Consider the following 10,625-nt stretch of genomic DNA (forward strand, 5'->3'; position numbering starts at 1 on the left):
ACCAATCCAAGAAATCTGGAGTATTTTTGTATGTTAACAGTAAAACTCATGAGAATGAGATATAAAAGACTGTCTATTCATAATTAATATAGAATATATAAATTATCTGAGACTTCCTTTACCAAGACACACAAAGGAGAATAAATGGACTTCAACACTAATTAAAGGCAAGCTTTAATCATTTGAATAGTGACTTTGCCTGTAATCCTACTGGGAGAGGGAACTTCCAGGTCAGGATTTCCATCTATTAATTTACTAGGCCAATCCTGTGCAATTTAAAGTCTAAAAAAATTGACAGAGCATTGAGAGGCTAAAGGATGTGCCTGGAATTGGAGAACTAAGATGTGGTGGAGTGAGATCTGAAAGACAGTCTTGTTGGTTTCATGTCTGCCTTCTCTCAACTGCCTCCTACTGTTAAATTCTCCTGGTTAAGCCTTTCTAACAAAGCAAAAATATAAGACTAATACTAAATATTAAAACCAAGGAATTTATATGCTCTTTTAAATATCCAAAAATTACCAAAAATTTCCTCATAGAATGAAGGGCATATGTACATGTAAATTTATTTATATATTTGTGTGTATATAGATTTATACATACATACATAAGTATAAATACACACATTTCCAGGAGTATGTTATGCAAAAACAACAACAAACATTGTAAAGAAAAACAACTTTGAAAGTCTTAAATACTCTGAAAATGCAGTGATCAAGTAATCAATATCTGCAAAAGACCTCCCAAGAAGCATTGACTCCAAATCTTGACTGAGAAGTCATAGTTACCAGGAGTGTGTGTGTGTGTGTGTGTGTGTGCGGGCATGTGCATCCTACAGCTTCATACAAATCCTGCTCAGGGTTTACCTCTTGGAATCAGAGTGAGATAAGCAGAAAACTGGATAAAGATGTGAGGGTCAAAAGGGAAAAAAGAGGAATGCCTCATGTCTCAGTTCATATTCTTGGTCACCATTAGCCTAGAATTGAGGACAATGTCAAAGTCTCTGTAGACCCTTCCACTGAATCTCTTGACCTGACTAAGGTTATGGCTTTATATTGGCACCCTCCCTTTGTCTTCCTCTCACCTCCTGTAGAAGCTCAGGGAATCATTAGATTATTTCCAAAGATATGTATTGTTGCCAAAGATGAATAGAGGTATAATTGCCAGAGTGCTTGAGAGTCATATGAATTAGGAAGAACTGGTTCTGATCTCTATGCTTTCCATACAGGGTGGTATTCTATCAACTGCCTCCTTGTACAGAAGAATCTTAGTAGCCCATGAGGGTTCTGGGGACCCTCACATTGGGGTCACATTGGTTCCTGAGGCCACCTTTAGGCTAGGTGAGGCTGTGAAGGAAGGCTTGAGGAATACATCTGGAAAAATAAAGAGTCCAGAGATCCTCAAGATCACCTCCACAATTTCTATGAGCATGGGTGGATGGGAAATTAGACTGGAGAGATCTGTGAAGAACTCCCTGACTATCAACACCTGCTTCCATTGACTCTGATCATTCATTGCCCAAAGTCTGTTTTCCTGAACAGAAGTAGACATTAAATCTCAGGTATTTTTAAGGGCTATCTAGGTATAGGAAAGTTATTTCCCATTTGCATTCTTGTCCCTTGAGCTTGGTGCAGTACCTGAACTGGTCCATCCTTCCACTTCTGTTTTCCACTTTTTAAGGGTGACTCAGTTTTTGTCCTAATCTCTACTTTATGATGATACAATGAGCCTGAAAAGTATGTTCTTACAGATTTTCTGGGCCGCCTCTAAATCCTACTTCCCATCCTTCTACTTTGTACCTTGGACACTTGAACTCACTCTCCCTTTACACCCAGATCTGTAGGATCTCATTGGGCTTAAACACCTAATAGAAAGCCATTTTCTTCTAGTAGAAACATCTGTAATTGCCACCATCCTGGGCCATCATCTTCATTACCATCATCTTCCTTATCATTGTCATGCCCCACTTTGGGCGCCATAACGTGGTGTTCTTTTTCTTTAAAATATAATATAATCATTCTCTGTGTGAGCAGGTGTCTTGGGGAAGTTTTCTGGAGGCAGCCTTAGTTTCAGTTAAAAGTAATAATCACCTCAAATGCAGCCAAGTGATAAAAGTTGAAATGTTTATTTTCTCCTTCCAAAATAGCCTGGTTAGTTTTTCTTAGAGGCCTATCTTTCTGCTTGGTTCCAAGAGCTCTTGCAGCTGTCGTTTGCCTCTGCTTTCTTCAGCCTCCAGCCAGCACAAAAGTGAATGTTGGAATGAATCTGTCTTGCCTCGGAGAAAGGGCTTTGGGTTTGTTCTCCCAAGTGTCCTCTCGACTTTTGGCAATGTTAGAACTAATTCTTGAGCTCTAAGGTTCCCATATATATTATTCCCAAAGGTTAACTCCCTCCCGAGAGGGGATTAAGGAGGTGGGTTTTTCCCTTCTAAATCGAAATCTCCCAACATGTGAACTCCAATGAGTACTTAAATACATGAATGAGCTAGAGGTTTTGCTAAGTATGCTAAATTAGTACTTTGTAAGGATTCCAACAATCACCATCATCTCCTTTTTCATAAGCACCATCACTACCACCACCACCACAAAGTTCATCCTCATTATTATAAAGGCTCAGAATTAGAGCTTTTATCACTAGGAGCTTCTAGAATATGACTAATGTTTTGAGTTTTGGCTGCATTTTTATTTCTTCTTCATTTCCCTATAGATACTTTGAAAGCCCTCTAGAAAAGAAACAAAAAAGAGGGCCTGAGTAAAGTTTTAGTCTCATGGAACTTTCACAGGTACAGGAACAGGATATATATGGGACAGGGGAGGGATGGGGTAGTGAGCCTTGGACAAGGCATTGTATCAGAGACTAAAAGAAGAGAGAGTCATGGAATCCAGAGGGGACTAGTTGGGCCTAGTCAAGAGCCTTTCCCTCCATTATATATTCATTCATGCTGGAGGGAGGAGCAAAAACATCCTCCCATCACTTCCTTTTGTGGAGGACTGAAAATGCTCATCATCTCTTCATTTACCTCTGTACTGGATTTTCTGCCCCATCATTTTGATCATGCTCAGATTCAGGTACTTTGAACTGTCCTTTCCCCAACTTCTTCAGTGACCTCTTGCTTATCATCTTCTCCATTAGATTGTAAATGCCTAGAGGGCAGAACCAGTTTTTCATTTTTCTTAGTTGCCTCATTAGGGCTTATCACTTAGGACCTCAATAAATGTTCATTACATCATATTGTATCATTTATTGATTCATTCATTCAACAAATACTTGTTATATCCACTATGTGCAAAGTATGTTAAAGCTGTTGATGCAAAAATAAAGCTGACAAAATTTAACCCCTTCCTTCAAAGACATTACATTATTTCAAAGAGATTACACTGTAGATATAAAACCACAAGATGTATATAATGAGCAAATACTAAGTTAACCAAAGTTATATAATCATTTCAAGAGAGGGAAGATGTCAAGAACTGAGGGAGGGGGTAATAGTACCAGCCAGGGTCTGGGAAGGATTTAGCACCTGAGAAGTTGATCAAAGAAAGGTAATGATTCTAGAGGCCAAAACAGAGGGGCAATAACCACACAGGAGGCAGGGGTACTATTTTCATAGAAACTCAAACATTAGGTAGTCTTCCTTCCTTTTTTGCATCTAGGTTCCTGACCCGGCTGTTGAAGCTTTAGGGTTATTTTAGGGCCCTCCCTTGGGTCCTCCTCAGGTCTTCCATTCCATTTAGGATGAACCCTAGGATTATAAGGACAGTGTGGCCAGGCCAATGCTGGACATTCCCCACAGTATAATCCTTTTGGCAAATCTGAGGGAAGAAAGATCAGAGGAGTCATTGATGCAAGAATGGAACTTTTTTGATTCAAGTGTCTTTGAAATGTCCCAGATCCTAGCCTGCTCCACCCTTCTCCCTGTTCTGAGGTTCCCACAACTCACTTAATTAACTTAGACATCTTGGTTGGGATAGAATCACACTGGAAAATTTAGTTGACTTTCTTTAATAACCCTCCACATTCACATGAGGGAAGATTTCATCTCTTGTACTTTCCTCCCCTTTTTTCTGATCCTGTTCTGCGGAACTGGAACTCATACCCATTTTATTACTTCTCTAGAGCAAAGGTCATCCCTGAGATTGAGGGGGAGTGGAGTGCAGAAGTATTCAATGAGGACATCTGGGATAGGTGGTGAGACAGGGAAAGAAGAGATAAGTCAATATATCAAGAGATTATGAAAGGTCAATGTAATTGGAGCGTAGGCGGGCTTCCAGCTGGCAAGGAGTCAATAGACTGGTGAACGCATGGTCTCAGAGGAGACTTGTATTAGAAGAGTGAGTGGGATGCTTCTGAAATGAAGGACAAAATCTGTGCAAGTGGAGTTGGTGAGGAAAAGTGGACTGAGCAGTGATAGGTGGAACTGTTGGGAATATCAGAAGAGTGTATACTCCTTTGGGCAAGACACCTGGAGAATGTGATCTTTCATGAATAGGAGAGCTAATTCTGAACCTCTGAGACCTATGAAACTTGCCATATCTAAAGGTCCTGATTTGCCTTGGCCTTCCCTGAGGTGAGCAGCATGGATATTTTCTTTGAGATGAATCTCCCAATACCAGAAAGGCCTTCACCTTTCTCTGTGGCCCACTCATGGCGCTGTGCTTCAAAGTCGTTTAGTAGGTGAAGATATCTATGGGTTCAAGGGATTGGAAGGATTAGTTAATGTGAACACATGATGAATGAGTTGTGTGACTTTCTTTCTAAGGTGATAGAAACCATACTGAAATCCAAGCAGAAAATAATCCCATTAAAATGAACATGGAGCTGAGCATTAGCTATCTGATATAGATTGGAATATTAAAGCTCAGCTTGAAATTTTTTCAGACGTATATGTAGGCTTTTTGTTTTAAGTGGCAAAAGCTGTTGCACAGAATTGGAGGTGAAATATATGTCCTTGTGGAGAGGTTCATAATACCTGCTGACTGTGAACTCTGACAGGTTCTTGAGCTAGGAAATAGGTTCTCCCAGCACATCCTCTGTTTATACTTCTTTCACAAGACTTCCCCAGGAAAACAGATACTAACCTCCTTCATTACCCATAAATTGTGGGGTACAGCCCTAAGCTCTATTGCTTCCATGTTGCCATCTGTCAAAGGTGTCCAGTTGTCTCCTTGTATCCCCTGATTCAGGGCCTCATCATCAGTGGCTAATTACAACAAAACCATTTTGAATCGCCTGTTTAATCCCAGCTCCAGTTATGTTCCTTTTTAATCCAAACATAGGGCCTATAATCTTTAAATCAAACTCTTGTCCTCCCTTCTCCCAAGGTTGAAAAGAAAAGTCCCTGTTTAGTATTTACATCCTTTAACCACCTGTCCCTTTCTCTCTTTGGTCTCTTCTACTTTTTTTCCTCCTTTAACTTCCCGTTTCCTCATCTCTGGGGGATGTCCCCGATGTTTCCAATTTCTCTAATTTCTTTCAGTTCCTTGGAGGGGAAGTTCCTGGTACCTTCCTGTTGTGTTCCTCTCACCTCTTACTTCTCTTACCAGAAGCTCCAGGGCATCACTAGGCTGTTTCCAGAGACTTATTGGTGCCCAGCAAACTGCATAATTGCCAGAGTGCTCGGGGGTCACATGAGTCAAGAAGAACCTGCCCCGGTCTTCATGGGCATCCATGCTGTGCAGGATTCCCTCAACTCCCTCCTTGTACAGAGCAAACCTAGGAATCCATGAGGGTCCCCAGCAAAGGAGGGTCACTTTGGTCCCAGAGGCTACCTCCAGACCAGGCCAGGCTGAGAGACAAGGCTTCTGGAATGCATCTGGAAACATAAATAAAGACCCAAGATGCTCAAGATCTCCTCCACAGTTGTGCTGAGGGTGGGTATAAGGTGGGCAAGATCATAGAGGTTTCTGAAGTATTTCCTGACCAACCATTCCATTGATTCTGATCATTCATTGGCCTGAGTCTGTTTCCCTTAACAGGGGTAGATACTAAACTCCAGAGGGTCTTTGGTGCTGTCTAGGAATATATGGTTCTTTCTCCTTCCATTCTTGTTCCTTGAGATTGGTGCATTTTCTGAGCTGGTCCATTCTTCCAACTGTTTTCCACTTCCTAAAGCATAATCAGTCCTTATCCTAACCTCTCTTTTTGCTGTTAAAAGGAGCCCACATTTTCTGGGCTACCTTTCAATCTTATCTTCCATCCCTCTATTTTTTATATTGAGAACTTGCAGCCATTCTTACCTGTCACCCAGATCTCTAGGGCGTCACTGGGCTCAGACACCTGGTATGGAGCCATTCTTTCAGAGTAGACACAAGTGTACTTGCCAGCATCCTTGGCCCTCACAGAGAGGAGGGGGAAGTAAGCCGAGGTGCCAGATGTGCTCTGGCTCTGCAGGGGCTGGGCTCCCTTCCCAGCAAGTGAATGTCGCCTCCAGGTGCTGACCGAGGGGGCTTCCTGCACTGGAGAGTCACATGCTTCCCAGGCTCCACCACCAGGCCTGGGAGGGCTGAGAGGGAAGGCTTGGGCAGAGATCCTGAGAGGGGAAGAATGGGGGGGGGTATCAGGACACCTAGGTCAAGTTGCTGTTTGATTCCTGTGTGACTATGGCTCATTCATCGGGTCCATCTGAGATTCGGTTATCTCCTCTGTAAAGGAGCAGGTACGAATAAAAGATGTCTGCTATCATTCTATTCACAACCCGCTAGCAATCTAAGGAGACCGTCACTGCAGGGACCTCACCTAGCCTATGATCTCATGCCTCTGATGACTGACAGGCAGGGAGAGCATGGTCTCCTCCTTCTCATCGGGGCCCACCCAGAATAGGGTGAGCCAAATTCAACTCAGATCAAGGTACAGAAGAGAGAAAGCCTGTCTCCGGGCTCTGTCCCTCACTTTTAAGTGACCCTGGACATGTCATTTCCTCTGTCAGGATCTCATGTGATCATTAGTAATGGGAGTGTTTGGCTCCTTTCAGCTCTGGGTCTCTGTGCCTCTTCTAAATCCTAACTCAGAGCTCACCAACAACTTTTACCTAAGATCCCAGATCACAACAGAACTATCTCATGTCTTACAAGATCCCTGACTGAGGACCAGCCCCAGAAGAGATAAGACTGTGTAGGCCCCCTGCCCTTGGCTCTGTGAGATCCCTGTGTGGGTAGAGGGCAGAGGGGTCACACTCAGCATTATTCTGGGGTCCCCACACCCCTCACCTGTCACCACCAGGTCCAGGGCCTCACTGAACTCTGATTGTGCACCAGAGGCTGTCCTGTCCTTGTAAGTACATCTGTAGCTCCCAGTGTCCTCAGGTCTGACAGAAGAGAAGGAGAAGCCATTCCAGAGATCTGCTGAGTTCTGGTTCTGTAAGGGCTGCCAGGTTTCAGTCTTCCACAGAGTGAAAGTCACCTCTTTAGGAGAAGCCAGTCTGGGCCTTGAGCACCAAAGTGTGATGTTGGTCCCTGGGACCACCACAAGGCCGGCTGGGTACAAGTGGGTCTTGTTGTCCGAGGAGAAAGGGGTGCCTGAGGTCAATGTCAGATGTCATTTCTAGACCCCCTCTGCTAACACTCCAAGAGGGCCAGCAGAAATCTTGTTTCTGGTCTCACTCTCTCCCTTAGGTCCTGTCTGAGTGGAGAACACCCCTATTATCCTGAAGCCTAAACTGAGATGGCCCAGAGGTTCCTTCCAGCCCTATTCCAACCAACCCTTCAGAATTCCCTGGATCTTATGCTGCCCCCCTAGCTTTATGGGCCTCTCTGCGGGGACATGGAATAGGTACTTAGGGATTCCCATGACTAGTCACCAATCACAGTCAGCTCCACGGCTGGGCTAAGATGGGATGCTCTGTGTGGTGGTGTCTTCTGGTAGTAAATACAGCTGTAGCTCCCAGTGTCCTTGGTCCCCACAGATGGAAGTGAAAATTCAATCCTGGGCTCTTCAGGGATCTGTAGCAGTAAGGGCTCCAAGCTCTTTGCATCCAGCAGGACAAAACTGTAGTCCTGAATGGGGAACTGTTGGGGAATTTGGCACCAGATGGTCACTGCTTTCCCTGGAGATATTAAGGAGTCAGCAGAGGTTTCAATGTTGGGTTTGGGGAGGACTCCTGAGAAAGGAGAAAGGAAGAAAGTTAGAGACCTGATCTCCCCAATCCCATCCAATCATTCCATGAAAAGAGCCCAGCAGGGAAAGGGTGGGCAAAGGGTGTTTGATCAGGCCCATTAGCACAGTCCTATAGGCCTGGGATATTTGGTTCATGGGCCCCTTGGTCGCCCTGAGAAAGCTGTTCTGGCCCTAAGAAGGCTATGAATGTACAGAGCAATGGGGGAGAAGGAACAAGGGGGGAGCAGGTCACCCTTTCACATCTGCTCCCCTTCTTACTCCCTTCAAGGGGGCCAACTTTGGCCCTACAGCCAGACCAGCAGGACCAAGAAAGGACTCTCATACATCACAGAGAAATTCAGACTTTTCTCTTAGGTTTTAAAGTTTGAAAATCTGTGTCTTCTCTTCCAAATAACTCCAACTGTAGGAAAGAGAATTTCTAGATTCCCAGGCCCCAATTTCCCCACAATGTGGCAAGTCCTTGTCCCATCGCCCGCTATTCATACTGGAGTGAAACCAGAGCAGGAGCAGCTAGAGGAGAATGGGGACTCCTGAGCTCTGCTTTTCCTGCTCTCATTCAGAATCTATCAGTCATTTTCTGCTCGATGAAGGGGGAGCCCCAACGATTTAAGGAAAGGGTCACTCTTGCTAAATGAAGACAGTTACTCTCACAAGGATCACAGAGTTTTTAGCTCAAAAACCCCCATTAGAACATCCAGCCCATTAGAACATGAGCTTCATGTCATGAAGGGGGGAACTGAGTTCCAGAAGGCCAGGACTTTCCCATAATGACCCCATCAGCATCTAGGGGGACAGATGTTTGAATGGTATTTCACAGGCACCATATCTGAGGCTCCTTTTCCATTCATCAGGTTATTTTCTGTCACAAGCAGATGGACAGTAGCTTGGGGTGGTGAGAAGGGCCCCTGTGCTAGAGTAGACCCATGAGAGTAGTAAAGATGGCATGTTGGGAAGGGCCAGGACATTGTCCCTTGATGCCAGCTGGGACAGCATCCTGGAGCAGCCAGGGGCTGAGCAGGGCTTTAAGCATGTATAGGAAAGCGATGGGTGAAGGTGAGAAGGGCATTACAGGCAGGGAAAACAGGCTAAGCAAAGGCAGAGAGGTGGGACATGATGGGGGTTGGGGAAGCATCTGTCCAAGCTCTATGCAAATGTCAAGAGGCCAGAAGAGAACACTGGGAGACACAACTGGACAGGTGCGATATTGGCGGTGTGAGCATAAAGAATAAAGTAAACCTTCATCTAGGTAAAGTTTCCTGTGAAAGCTGGGTGCCCCTGCTCCCAAAGGTGGCTGTGTATGTCTGAGGGAGGAACAGCCTGACTTATATGGCTGAGTCACCAAGTGATACTGAACAGATGAGGGGAGATCCCTGGGTTTGCAGCCAAGAGAAATGGGTCTTAATCTTGTCCCTGACACTTAAAATCCTGCTGACTTGCTTGAGTCATCTTACCTCCTCTACAGGCCTCAGTTTCTCCTTCTCTAAAAGAAAACTCATCACATGTGAGCTCTCCTCCTGGCAGAATAATTGAGGGGAAATATTTCTAAACTTTATAATCTTAAACTCTGAGTGGGTGAGGCCGGTGGTCTCAGAGCCTATGATTGGTGAGGAGAGACAGTTAATAAAGACCAATAGTTCCCTTTACTCTTTCTAGTCTCTAGAGATGGATCTGGGGCTTCTCTCCCAGGACTGGCTTTTCCCCAAAGGATGGTTTGATACCTGCACCCCTCACCTGTCACCATCAGGGCCAAAGGGTCACTGTACTCTGACCACAAGAGCCCCTTTCAGAGGGCACCTGGGCCCACCCCAGTCATCTACTTTCCTGGCACAAAGTCTGCCACCACAGTCATTTTCTCCTCTCATTCCATCCCTCCAGAGCTGGAATCTGTCACTCCCCAGTCGGCCCTGGCACCTGAGGGTCACATCTGCTCCCTTGGGGACCACGGGACTTGGGAGAGCCCAGAGGGTGGGTCTTGGGAAGATTTCTGAAAAGGAAACAAATTTGATTTTTAGGGAAGCCTCCGGAGCCAGTGTTTCTCCTCCACATCCTGAAGTCCCCCCTTTCATTACCCCTTCCATTCCTTGCAATGTCACCTGTTTTCCTTCCTGTTTATCCCAGGAGTAGATTCCTGGGTTGATTTGAGACAAAGACTGAAAAGAGCACATTGTGCTTTTGGGGGCAGGACTCACCCATCTGTGCCCTAACCTCGCAGTGCAGACAAAGCCCTGTAAGAGAAGACCAGGTTACAGATGGCTCCCCTCCAGCCCACGCTGACTTCCCCAGCCCTTGCCAAAGCCCCTGAGCCTCTAATTCCACTTTGATCAGAATGTGAAGGGGGATCCCTGTGAGAAGAGACTGGGTCCTGCTTTGCCCACAATTATTCTGTCTCCTCTTTAGGTTTCCTCCCTGTCCTTCTGACTCAATCAGCTAAGGTTCTTGGCACAATGTCCCTCCTTCACTAGGGTTAATTTAGGAGACTCACCGATGAAGAGCAGCAAAGTGAGTATGGAGTCCAT

General features: G+C 45.1%; 1 pseudogene; it reads right to left on the reverse strand.

Moving 5' to 3' along the window:
* Positions 1-10,625, reverse strand: part of LOC116422705 — a 31,215-nt pseudogene extending 20,590 nt beyond the window's left edge.

This window comes from Sarcophilus harrisii, chromosome 3 (assembly GCF_902635505.1).
Source record: "Sarcophilus harrisii chromosome 3, mSarHar1.11, whole genome shotgun sequence".
Taxonomy (NCBI): Eukaryota; Metazoa; Chordata; class Mammalia; order Dasyuromorphia; family Dasyuridae; genus Sarcophilus; species Sarcophilus harrisii.